At 37.3% G+C, this 14,223-nt stretch overlaps 1 protein-coding gene across 1 annotated transcript in view; it reads left to right on the top strand.

Moving 5' to 3' along the window:
* The window catches only part of LOC104910691 (teneurin-3-like), an 80,551-nt gene that overhangs the window by 44,053 nt on the left and 22,275 nt on the right, over positions 1–14,223 (top strand). The window lies entirely within an intron of this gene.

The raw sequence follows: 14,223 nt of genomic DNA, 5'->3' as shown, positions 1-14,223 counted from the left end.
GGCGGCCCTGGCTGTTTGTGTAGCTCTTGCCCAACTCCTTTGTCCTGGAAGCAGCTTCACCCAGCTCCTGGCTGGCAGATGGCAAGGCTGCCAGTACTAACCTTTGACACTTGCCAGCGCTTTGTCACCAAACGTGTAAACAGTCTTCTCAGCTCTAGAGTAGCTGCTGTTGTTGTCCTCCACTTTCTACTATGTGTGAGAGAGATTTTCCTATGACAAGCAGCTGTGTACATTGTATGTGTGCCTGTCTACTGGAAGATGGTCTAGTGAATGGTCTCACCATGAAAGTGTCAGCAGCTGTGCTTTGAAAAGCTCAGGATTTGGCAGGTGTTACTTGCAGCCCTGTTAGCTGAAGGCATGGCAGTGTCCGTCACATGCACAGAGCTCAAAGTGCTAAATGGTTGTGACAGCACTGGCAGAAGTCAGAGGGGGAACATCCACATCTGGGGTCTGTAGTGAGGGAGGGTGAAACCTCTCCAGTCAGAACAGGAAGGTGTTAGAAGAGAGTGGCAATAATCCCAGTATTTTTGAGTCTTCAGTGAAAGAGGCGTTTCTCAAGCCTTCTCATGGGCAAGATCAACGCCAAATATTTTATGTTAATAAGGAGATAATTTCTTTTAATTCTTGCATTTTTTTTTTCTGGAAAAATACAACACTCTAATAAAAGGGTATAGATGATAAATATTTCCCTAGTTTTTGCTATGTCATCAGTAGTCATTTTTGCTTTTCTCTACACTTACCACCATACTAGTTGGAAGCCTCCATTCAGCAGGGAATGGCAGACTCTTCAGTTAGCTTCATACAAAATATTAATGTAGCAAATATTTCAAGTGAGGTAAACTTATTTACTAATAAGGAACAGAAAAATCAGAAAGCATTTTATCAATCTAATGCAGCAATCCATAAACTTGGGAAATCTTATTTCTGGCATCTGTGTCGTAGCCTGCTGGTGTTTTGTTTGCTTAAAAAAATGCTGTAACATTTTGCTCGATTGTTCATGCACAGTAGATCTCTCTTGAGGAAGTGTTGCTTTGCGTGTGCGTTGTTCTGAGAATTTGCACAATGAAGAAAGTAGAACTGGCATTTTCAAGTTGGCAAAATTCGACTTAGCTCTTAAGATAGAAGAATGACTCTTTGCATAGGGACAGAAGTCATGTATTTTTTCTTAAGCCATAGTCTTTTGTTTGTCTATTTCTCTCACATTTCAGCTTGAAATATATTTGGCAGACATAATGAGATAGACCATGGCTCTGTCCTTCATGATCTTGTGATAAATTTCTCTTGTAAGGTCACAGACTTAGTTTGAAAAGGTGTTCCTCAAGTTCAAAATATATTTCACAGATATTATTAAATAAATCAAATCCAAATGCAAGTTTTTTTGGTTTTTTTTTTTGATTGTGTGTTTAAGGTAATACATGCAATTTCTCTACTAGTAGTAAAAATAATACAACATGGGAAGGGACAGGGGAAATTGCAGCTGGGATTGATGAGGAGACAAAGCATCCAAGCAGAAAGTTAATGTTGCTGCAAATAGTTCTCAACAACTGTCTTTTTTTTCTGCCTTAGATATGGAAATTAATAATGAATTCATCAAAACATCTTAATTGACGCTTTGGTTATGATTATCTCCTTAACACTGTGCATCCATATGATCTAGCTCATAAAAATTGTTTTATTTGTATACCATTCTCAAAATTAAGATTGATTTGATCTGCCAGACTGTGACCTTTACAAATCACAGTACTACTTTATCACTTGATCCTTTCTTGGAAGAAAAACTATGGAGGTCATACAGCTACCATCCCTTACTACCTTGGAATCAATACATTCCTTGTAAAAAATTCTCTCCTTTCTGGAAGTTGCACATAAATGAAAAGGTATAATATGGAAGGGATTTCTTTAGGACAGCATATTATTTAAGCATGCAAGATTTGAACAAAAATAACCAGCCTAATTAGAAGAATCAGTCAGTTATTGCAGTGTTGTTAAAAGCTGAATATTTTATGTGGAGATGGAAATATTTTGTAGGTGAATATAGATGTTATTTTAAAATTTAAAGTATGTGTGCTTTTCACAGTAAACAGAACAGTCCCTGTATGTGAAAAGTTCTTCACTTACCTAGAAGTTACTTTGTTTTTTCCAGTTATTAATTGTTTTTTTTTCCTGACTTTAACAACTAAAACAAATCCTTTCTAACTCCTATTCATAGTGTTGCTATAGTATTTAAACTCAATCTTTGTTATGTGCATCCAGTCACGTCCATGCTCTGTACCTTTCAGTTGTCATGAGAGAGATGGTAAGTAGTCATGTCTACCAACTCGGTTAATTTTTTTGCCTTGCTATTCATCTCACCTCACAGTTTTTAGGACACCTCTGTGAGACTGTTCTCCATAAAGAAAACATTGACTACTTAAATTAAATCTTCAAGAGTCTATCTTGCAAGGAGCTTTAATAAATGTCTCCTTTATCCTTACGTTATTTCTTAAAAGAAATTTTATAAAATAATCGAGCAGTTTAGAACATCTAGAAATGAGAAATTATACAGACACTTGAATATTCTCAACTATATGAGTGGAGCATGCACACATCTCTGAGCATGTGTGTGGACAGGTAGAGAAAAGGTGCTTGTAACATCTCCCAGCAGCTTCTTTCATTCTTTAAAAATTTACTGTGATTGTGATCGTTGTGATTCAGTACGAAAAGCTACAGAGCTACTTTGAGACTGAAGGGCTGAACTTCTTGTTCGTGATTGAGTTGCATGATGGACATTTCCAGGACACTTCTCACACGTCGGTGGGTCAGTGAAAAAACAAGAGGAGTTCTGACTTGGCCATTGGTTGTCCTCTGTGTTTTTACTTGATTATTTTTCAGTTTGGAGTGGTTAGAAGATGGTATCTGTAAAACATGGAATGACAAAAACTACATGGCCTCTTGCACTTATTTTGTTACTGTTTGTGGTCCTTCTTTTCTAAGATAGCTCTGTGTATAGGGAGAAATGGTATTTCTCTGAGGCATTTCTCTTCTCTTGGAAGCTCTTGTGAGCATCAGTTGTCTTGTTGACCACAGCAGCAACACGTTTTTAATGAAGAGGGCAAGCTATACGTCTTTCTGGCTGTGTAGTGTTCTTTGGGCCTTGGCTGGCCTGCTCCTCAAGGGGCTGTTAAAAACCAGTCAGACTTCTCTCTCAGTCTGACACACATTAGTTAATCATGGGGGTTACTCTTTTCAGATTATGATCAAAATGGGCTCATTCAGATGTACCTTAGGCTGCGCAATTTGCCTTGCAGATGTTCAGAGATGCAAGAATGTTCTGCCTTCTCATTAGCTAACTCTGTAAAACCCTGGGACCATCATGTTCAGTGTCTATAATGTAGGCTTGGAATTCTTGTGGTCACCCCAGTTGAGTTCAGTGACAGCACTGAGCACATCACTCGAGGCAAAAGAGGACAGACATGGTGTGAGAAGACCTGTGCACTCACAGCCCCCTTGCTGTCTGGGTCTCACAGTTTCCTGCACACCTTGGCTTGCTATGAGACAGAGAGGCAAACCCTCTGCTTTCTCTAGTGACTTCTGCAGGTTCCAAGTAGGAGAAAAATCAGTGAAGAAAGTACACAAATTGATAAAGATCCCAAATACTGGAGAGAAAGACTCACTTTGGCACACAAAGGTAAATTTTTATAATATTTATATAGCTTAAGTTTCCCAAGAGTGTGCTTCTAGTCATAGTTTACATGTTGGATTTTTCACTGCAGATTATGATTTGTGATTATTTTCTGTATGACTTTCTAATGTGGGTTTCAGAGCCTTATGCTCCAGTTGAGCTTCATTGCCATGTATTTTTTACATTAACTAAACTTGCTATTATGCTTTCTTTATGTAGTTGTTTGTATTATAATTTTTTTTAAAGGTAAATCTTGTCATAAATCACAATGTGCATTGTCTGTTAGATTTACTTTGTTGTTGTGTGCAAGTGTATTTGGGAAACTCCTGAGAGGCACCACATGAACTTGAGCAGCTAGATATGAAAATATTAAGGGCTTTGATTTAGGCGGTTTGGACGTTTTCATATGATGCTGTTCAAGAATTGTTTTGAATGTATGATGTGCAGCTGCGTGTGGATTATGAACGGTTATGGAGGCAAGTAAATAGCCATGAAAGAAAAAAATACACTAATTAAAGATAGTTTCCATATATTATATTACAAATAGTGATTTTTCTTTCCTACTCATCATGAATCCCGAGATTCTGACTAGCTCCATGAAAGTAAATTGTCAAAGCTTATTTAAAATAGGGAGGCTAGAATGTAAATCATTCAGCAAGAAAGACAGATTGACCTGGAAATTTCTGTGTGACTTTGATCCAAACATCACCCTCTGCACTACACTAAGATTAAGCATATATCCAGGTGGTTGCAGGATCACAGCATATGGTTGTTTACACATTCCAAAAATCCATTTGTTACCATTTTTATTGTGATGCTGGTTTTCCCCTGAGCCCAGGCTGTAGTGCCCTCTTTTTTCTTCTTCCTTCTGATGAAAATTGCTGGATGATTTTTTTTTTTATTTTATTTTTATTTTTTACTGCTACCAATAAGGTTTAATGATCTTAGTAAAAAAGAGACAAGCAGTTAATTTGTTGAAATTCCTCCATTTTTCAGCACATTATTGTTCACACAGAAGTGTGAACGTACTAGGAGAGAACAGCAGGAATCTGCCAAATGACAACTTAAATACAAACACTTTTTAAGATTTCATATTGACAGCACGTTCACTCAACAACTTAAGAAAAACAGCAGATACAAGACTCTTGTGGCTGTTTTTCCATCATTTGTCAGTGTCAAAACTGAGATGCTTCCTTTGATTTGATACTGCTGAAGTTGTGCATATTTCCTAGATGCTTATTTCAAACAGCAGTAATTAAGAAGTGAAAAACTATAAACTAATAAAAAAAAAAATTGGTAAAGTCTTATGTGTTTATTATGTGTGTATTCTAACATCTTTAAAAGTGTTTAGTTGAATTTTTTCTTCCAATAATTTGTATTGTTGCTCACTGACCTGAGGCTGATATTATACAATAAATGAATTGTAGGTAGCAGTCATTAGACCAACTGAATTTTTTTGGTCTTCATTTTTGCATGCCTTCCTTTGCCAGTGTTGTCATAAAGATTACTGGTGGCAGCCAAGTCCACCAAAAAATGTCATACTTATGGGCAGAGCTTATTAGTGTTAATAGCAGCAGTCCAGGCAGGCAGGGCTCTAAGCTGTGCAGTATCAGTTAGAGTGCTGTAAAACCTGCTGGTTAAGAAGAACAAAGTTCATTGGCGTGAAGGTAATTTTTTTATGCTCTGATACCTAGTTTCCATCCATGCTCCACCATTAGAAAGGGAAGAAAACCAAACCTTGACTCTCTTCCAACAAATAAAATAACGAAAAATCATACAGATTTTGTATGTAAACTACTTGTTATGGTTTACAAAATACTGGGTACTATGGTATACAAAATACTGAGATTAAGCAGTTAATTACTTACGTCTTTTTAGTTAGAAGTACTGATTTCAATGGGAGCTGGTGTATTTTTCTGTTGAATATAGTCTGTATTGAGCTTACCTTATTCTTTTCTTTTTTTTCTCATTTGTAAAACAAACAACAACAACAACAAAAAACCACAACTGCAATAAAATCCTAATTTTATAATAAGAATTCTAGATACATCTCCTGTATGCTACCTGTGCTGCTCCCTCGTGGCTTTTGAGGAGGTGTTTTTCATGGAGAGGCAAGCTGGCTTCTATGACTGGCACTTGCACAGATCTTGTGGCTAAGAAAAGCCTTCAGCTGTCGTTTGGAGACTGCAGCTCACGTTATTCCCATTTGCAAGTGAAGTGACTGCTTTCTTAATTGCTAAGAGGGCAACTGAACAATTGCTCATTTGAAGTGTTCTGTGTGTTCTCCCTTGTGTTCTCCGTCTCTCTTGTATCTACAGGCAGCCTAGTTGCCTGAAGAGTAAAAAAAAAAAATAATAATAATAATTAATTAATATTCCTTCCCTAAGTTTGTAAAAATTGCTCTATCATTAAGGATATCTGTAGGATATGTAAATTCTGCCATAAAAACAGATGCTGAAATTACTCTTTTTAGCAAGCGCCCGAAAATATGTTGTTGTCGTAGAGCCGATGATTTATTAGATTTTTTTAGGACTTGAAGAATCTAGACCTGCACATGATATTAATGTTGGTGGGTTTTTTTAGTGATACAGAGATGGTGTTACTAAATGATCAAGGACTTGGAAGGCACGGTGACTGTCTAGATTACTCAGTTTTACACAGGCTGTAAAATGTTTATAATGGGAGACTGCAGACGAGCAATATTTGAGAAGTGGGAATTTTATGACCTTTCATGATGCTTTGTGTAGTGTGCTTCTGACATTCTGTATGGAATTGAGATGTTTAGGGAGCTTTTAAATGAGAAACAGGCTTTGACCTGTTCTCAGAATAAGAAATACCTATTTCTAGTGCTTTCTGTCAATAAAATATTAAAACTAAATATATACCAGATGAGTAAATGCACACTGGCTCTTTTTATTGTTATGAAGTCATTCATGTTTAGCTGTGTTTGGGAGTGTGGGTGGTTCTGAGTAAAGGACATTTTGGAGAAAGGTTACCCTCCCAGGATAGAAGTTTGAGAGAAAAGTTCATTGATCTCAATAATGAAGACATTGAAAAGTCCTTCAGCAGCAAACTTGACATTTTGTGATGTATGTGGAATTATTTGTAGAGAAGGAAGGAAATGGAGGAAATATGTCAAGTAACAAACAAAGACTTATTAGATCTTAAACGTGTTGTTTTGTGTTTTTTTTTTTTGAGAAAGAGAGAGAAGCATCATCTTTTATTTTCCCTTAGTTGGTCATCTGCCTTGACCATCAAGTTGATTTCAGCTAGAGGAAGACAATAATTAAGTACTTTTTCTCACTAATAGGTTGTAAAACCACCAAGGAAACAACAACAACAACAAAAAACCTTCAATGCTGCTCTTTGCTATATTATCTGGCAGATTTTTATACATATATTTAATTATTTATATATTTGTGGGTTTTTTGTTTGTTTTGTTTTGTTTTGTTTGTTTACTATCGAAGAACACTCCAGTATCCTGCATGTCTAGACACAAACTTATGGTTCAGTGGAAGAGCCTTTGGTTGGGTGCATTTTTGCTAAAATTCCAGATATTAACTCAAAAACTTTTAACTAGTCATCTTTATTTACATAATGAAGTATTCATTATAAGGCAGGACCTTGTTTAAAATAAGCTTCATTGGCTTATAAAAAAGGCTTATAATGTAAATGAAGGAAGAAGATGATTCAAGTAAACAGTAAGTAATCCCTGTAATAAAAAATGTTTTATAAATCTGTCTTGATCTCTGATAGATACCATTTTCAAGTAAAACTGCTTGTAATATGTGCATGTTGTGTATATATACAGTATCCTGACAGTTTTCCACTGTACTTTTAAATCATAAGATTAAAGAGGAAACAGCAGTGAAATTACAGCCTTTTCACAAAGGCTTAAGGAGAATGTTCTCAAGTGTTAGTCTTTGGAAAACAGGTGATCGTGCTGGTTGGTTTTATTTTTCATGAGTATATTCCACATAATGTCATTCCCATGCATCAGTACCAGATTGCCTGGCTACAATGCAGGTGTTGACATCTGTCTATATTATGATTAAGCACAGACTTTTTAAACATCAAGCATCAGAAAAACAGCTCGTGAAAACATGAGTGCTGGCACTGTGTGTACAACTACTGAAACTTGTCACTCCGCTGTGCCCATTATTTTTGTGCTCTAAACTAAACAGACTAACTGCTGCTAAGGAGCTTTCAGGGGAGGCATGTCAAACACGAGGTGTATCATGCAATTGGACCAGTGCTGGATTGGAAAAGTCAGTGGTTGGAGGGGGAAAAAGTGACCTTTTTCTCTCAACACTGTCTTTACGCTTAAAGGAACAGATGAGATTCTGAATTATTCACAGTACTGAAAGCTTATGAACACCAGCGACAGTCGCAACAGCAGGTTATAGGAAGAGGTTTATGGGAGTGGTTTTTTGTTGTTAAAATGCCTGATTATGAAGCTCATCAAAGGATTCATTTCCCAAAACTGACTCTGGAAATTTGAATATTTAAAGTCTGTGGGGGTGAGAGCTGTTTATTCCAAAGTATAGAGAAGGAATATTTTCTTCCTATTTATCTAAGAATGTGTTGTAATAGAGGCTTAATATTATCACAGGTCTTCTGCAGTAATGGAACAAAAATGCTCTTTGAAAAGGATTTGCTGTTTCAGCATGTAGACTCCTAAAATCAGTTATGATGTTAGTAATAAAGCAGATTTTTTAATGCCATATAATATAATTACTACATATGTAAATCATCTGTCCATCAAAACAAATAAATGGATTCCCATAGAAATTAAATGTTCTTCAAACAAAAACAGGCACTATGACTTTTGATTGTAAGTGATATGCGGTAGAAGATAAAATGTTTGCTATTTAGTGATTTGTCTACTTCAGTATGTACTGTTTCTATTTCCCTAAAGAAGCTAGCTTTTAACAGTAGTATTTAAAATGTTTCCGTTTCAATAGATCAAATATAATGCTATATTTTCTAAAATTTATTCTCTCTTTTTGTTTCAAAAGCTACTGTTGTTTATTAAGAATTTGGAAAGTGATCACTTGTATGCAGAGTGTAATAATTACCCTGTGGTCTTCCATGAATGTCATGAGTAATGTCCTGGGACAAAGGCTGTTTGCTCGTCAGTCAGACACTGCTGGTCCAATGAGAGCTTGTTTGGCAGCAACCATTCTTTTCATTGCTGCCTCTTACACACTACTGAAAATTTTGTGTACGGAGAGTGAAGGAAAAGTAGTGGAAAGTGGTAAGAGAGCTAATATCTGCTGTTGTAAGGAGTCCAAGTTTTTTTTTTTAAATCTTCCAAAGCTTTTGGAGCTCTGTCTTTGTGTTTAAAAGCTATCGCTTGCAAACTAAGCAGATGAGAAGACACACGTTGTTGCACTCTAAGTCTTGTTGAAGTAAAAGCTTGCATGCTGTTGGTAAGGAAATAAGAATTTGCTGGTTGTTCAGTTAGCATATTAGCAGTTTAATAGCTCGTAGTAATGTAGCCTCTTTAATAATACATTTATTATTATTAAACAATTCTGTGATTCTAGTGTTCTTCTAGGTTATAAGGCTGGCAGTAAAATGGGTGGGTATGTATTGACAGGAAGCCACCATCTTTCTCTGCCCTTCACTGCAGGGAGCCTAGTGTTCATTGTGAGGATTCATTCCTTTTTGCTCTTGGGATTATTCCAACTCTAGTTTGTGAATCAGAAGTGTGTTTTACTTGACAAAGCCACCCTGCTTTACGACTTTATGGACAAGATTTTCAGAAACTGAGTCTGACTGAGATTACTTTCTAAGAAAATGATATTACATTGTGTCCTAGGCATGCACACTAGTATGACCAAGCTTTTCAGGACTGGTGTAGATAGGCAAGATACTACTTTGTTAGCTCCTTATTGTACCTGCTACTGAATGGCAATAACACAGCCAGTGCCCTTTGCATTAGTCATGAACCAGCCAGTAGGTTTTTTTTGTCGTTGTTGCCTTGCTGCTTTGAACAGTAACTAAATCCTTGAATGGGATGTAGAAGATGCAGCCTCTCAGTAATGTTGTTGACCCGCTGATAGGCAGCAGCTCCTGATAAATCTGATTCTTGCTGAAAGCTACTGATTTCTCTTTCATGCATTCTGGAGCATAGCCCTGTTTAGTGGATACGGAAGAATACAACTAGCAATATTTTGCTATAATTAGTGAGGCTGTTTTCATTTGCATAATAAATTTTGATGGAACAAATAGAAGAAAATTGGAGGCAATTGGTTTTATATTTTTCTGGCTTCCAAGTGTAAATCAATATAAAACTGGTCACTACAATGGCACTTTGCACATTTAAATATTTGCTTTGACACCTAAATTTAAAGTTTCCCCCAGAGTTCATTTGGATGGGGGCAATTTCCCCATATTTTTCAGGACAAGGGAGAGACTGTTTGAAAACTGAATTATGTAATTATTAGAAAATGCTTATCCTTGCCTCTTCTTCCAGTACTCCCAGGTTATTTTGTTTTGGTCATTTTTATACCATAAAGAACTTATTATTGTGAAGAGGCAAATGATCAGCATTAAAGTATTTTTGGAATATGCTGTTGTTGGAGGGATGAGGGAGGAGAATCACAGACATGTTTCTCAAACTTGGATGTCTTAGGTTAGCTATACAGTGATATTTTTTTTTCACTATTTTTGCTTCAAGAAAGACAACAGCTATGTTTATCTTATTCACAACCCCCAATAATGCTTTCATCGCAACATGTCCTTTATAGTTTTTTTATTTGTATACATATATGCATACATGTATATAAAACATTTATATATATATATATATATACACATTTTTTTTCTATGCATACACATGTATTTCACTCTCTCTGTAATGTTTAATTAATCTTTTAAGCTTTAGGGAGTTTAGCTCTGCACATCGGTGAAGATCTGATGTTTCTTACAAAATCGGGCTACAGAGCTATGTGTCTCCTCACCATTCCGAGCTCCCTAACCTACTTTGCTCTACTCTCCTTAACAATGTTTTGAGCTTTCTGTACAAGTCTGTCTCTGTTCCAGCTGTGCTTGGTGTTTATGAGTAATGCAATTTCTCCTTTGCTCTACTTGCAAATTCTTTGATTTAGGGTTCTTAAATTCATTTATATGGAGATCTGTCATGACAGAGCAGTAAGATTTCTTTTATTCCTGGCGTCCCCCAATATTAAAAATAAGATCCCTAAATACTGATATCTGTCCTTAAAAAAATATTTTCCTTTCTGGATGCTTGCACCTTGTAAACCCCAATTAACTTGCACACTCACTCTCACTCCCTCTCATTCTCTCACACGTGTATTTTATCACTGATCTTGTCCTACAGCTCCCTGCAGTACACTAAGGCAGTATGTTCATGAATCCTGATGAGAATGCTTTGAGTCAACCTGTAAACTTGGGGGGTCAAGGAGGAGTGAAGCAGCACAATTGTTGTTCTCAGCTGAATAAGGGCATCTCAAGAAGGCAAGTACATCCGGAAATGATAGCGAAGTGGTGTGATCCCCTTCACCGTGCTGGGTAGTCTCATCCTTTCACCTGCGTGCACTAAGAGCCTATGATATTCATCAGACCGGCTCCAGTCTCAGGGCTTATCTACATCAGTGGCATCAGTGGTTTTAAAAGTGCACTCTTCTGTCAGTATAGCTGCATCTGCACAATAAATTTTGCTAGCTTAAGCTATGACTTGTAGTAAATTCAACTACGCTGGAAAAACTTTTCAGTACAGACTGGATCTCTCAGTTCTGTGTGTTTTGAAAAAATGTTCCTTAGCTGTACAAATACAGAGATGAGACTTCAGTGCCGTCAGGTACAATACAGGTGCTGGATTGTTTCTGCTTCTGATTCTTGCACTTCTTCAGTCCTTGACTACCTCCCAGAAACAGAAGAGAAGAATCACCATTTTTTAAAGTTTAAGTGCTTCTGAATGTAGCTAATGCAGGTGCAGGAACTTCTTGGACTTCCTACTGAGCTATAGGGTCCTCCATATTAGGATGGATAGGAGCCTCTCTGTTCCACTATGTAGATAAAGAAATCTTCCAAATCCTCACTGAATGCATCTTCCTCTTCTTCACAAAAACAACTTGAGTATCAAGATAATTCAGAAAAATTTGGTGCTTGGAACAGCCTATACTGGAGAGGAATTTGTGTTCTTACCTATAGATTTTTAAAAAAAATCTCAAATAGTTTATTATTAGGCATGAAACCATGCAAATAATGGAAAATAATACATTAGTGATATTTCCACTCTGTGTGTTCCATAATAAAATGGAAATAGTTAAATTTTTATCCTGTTCCAAATAGCTGCTCATCTGTCCAGCAGTCCACATGCACTTATGTGAGGTATCTTGACTGTCACTGTAGGAAAGATTTTGGTCCTTTTTCTGCTTTTGTTTTCCCTGTCCTGTTAAGTGAGCTGAACCCTGCAGCGTTCCTGGCTTTGAGTCTTTGCACCTGGATGTGTTTAGTAAGAAATGCAGTTAGGTGTAAAGTTTTAGTTCTGATGTTAGTGAACTGTGGAATTTCTATACAAAACTTGTATTAGATCATAAGGGATTTCATTTATATTTATCAGATATTTTCATTACTCAATTATAGTTGTTTGTCCATTTCCATTTGTTATATTAAGAGACTTCCTTTTTTTTTTTTTTTTTTTCTTCCTTTATGAGATAGAAGTTGTCCATCCTTTAAAGATCACTTTCAGATCTGTTACTGAATGGAATTGTTACTGTCTGTAAGCAATGTTTGCACTGAGAAATTAAACATATCATCTGAAGTGGGAATAAGGATTTAAAGAAGCTTCATGCCTGTTCTGTAAAAGCATAACATGAAGTTGCTCAATACTTACTATAAAAACTGGTGCTTCTTTTACAAATCTAATAACTTATGGCAGTGAAGTATTTTTTACAGATTGAGATTGGTTGCTGTCAGATCCAAGTGCACTGCACCAGCCACTGTTGCCGGGCTCTGCTAGCAGCAGCTCTGCTGCATCCCTCCCTACCACAGGAATTAAGCTGTTTGTGGGAGCACAGCTGGGGCTGTACCTACAGGTGACAAACACAGGTGGAGGAGGCAGGCGGTAGGACATGGTTCTTCATAGGACTTCCCTAGCTTTGTAAAGGATGCTGTATGTTATTAAAGGTTAATCATTTGTTCTTTGAAGACAGTTACCAGAGAGGGTCTTGGTCAGCTAGGACTGCCTGACTGTGCCGGTGCAGGCTCTGTGGAAACATTCAAAGAGAAGTGTCATTCTTTGACTAAGTATGTTGCAAATTTTTATGTCTCAAAGAGTTAACCAAAGAGCATATTTTAAAATAGTATTCCTTTGTTTGCATTAATCATAGAATCATAGAACGGTAGTTTGGAGGGACTTTAAATATCATCCAGCTCCAGCCTCTCTGCTTGGCATTACCAACCACCAGCTCAGGCTGCCCAGGGCCTTACTCAACCTAGACTTGAATGCCTCCAGAATGGGGCATATATAGTTTCTTTGGGCAGCCTGTTCCAAGGCCTCACAGCCCTTTAAGCAAAGAATTTCTGCCTAACATCTAACCTAAATTTCCTCTTCTTTAGTTTAAAGCCATTACCCTGTCTTATCACTATTAGACCACATAAAAAGTTGATGCCCTCTCCTGTTTATATGCTCCCTTCAAGTACTGGAAGGCCACAACGAGGTCTCCCCAGGGCCTTCTCTTCTCCAAGCAAACAAGCCCAGTTCCCTCAACCTTTCTTCATAGGAGAGCTGCTCCAGCCCTCTGATCATCTTAGGGACCCTCCTCTGGACCTGCTGCAACAGCTCCACGTCCTTCCTGTACTAGGAGCCTGGACACAGTACTTCAGATGGGGGCCCCACAAGGGCTGAGTAGAGAGGGACAATCCCCTCCCTTTCCCTACTGGCCACTCCCAATAAATTAGTCAAAGTCTTTTTTCTGTTGAAATTGGAGGCAAACCCTAGGACTAGAAGTCAAATAAGGGCAATGAGAGGACATTTTTTTTTTCTATGACCTTTAACGTAAGGCTAAAAATCTGATGCTATAAAAGGGAGTTAGAAGAGGGATTACAGAAGAAAGGGATCCAACAGAGCAGACATCTTCCACCCTTTACTATACATTGGTGTAGGATAGTGCCAAAGAGGAGACAGAGGATGTGGGAAAATGCTTCAGCTTGTGCAGACAGAAAAACAAGAACCCAGGGAGTATTGAGGGAGACATGACTGCTAATATAGACAGGTATATGCAGAGTAGAGACTGCTAATGTAAACTTAAGATAAACAGTGCTTTGCTACATTTCATTCTACCTGGGCATCAGCTAATGGAATTTCACACTTCTAGATTAGAAGTGGTGAATAAATGTTGTAACAGTAGGAGAAACACCATCAATACTGTACGCTATGGAGGTTTTTTTCATCATTTTTAGGTTGACTGTTTGCATTGATCTGTTTTTTATTTGTTGCTGTTTTGGAAGGGAAAGTCAGAGGGCCAGGGCTAATTTTGAACAAGCCAGAGCTGTTCAGAATTAAATAAAAAATACATATATTATTTAAA

The sequence above is a fragment of the Meleagris gallopavo genome, chromosome 4, assembly GCF_000146605.3.
Source record: "Meleagris gallopavo isolate NT-WF06-2002-E0010 breed Aviagen turkey brand Nicholas breeding stock chromosome 4, Turkey_5.1, whole genome shotgun sequence".
NCBI lineage: Eukaryota > Metazoa > Chordata > Aves > Galliformes > Phasianidae > Meleagris > Meleagris gallopavo.
This window is presented reverse-complemented; position numbering and strand designations above follow the sequence as displayed.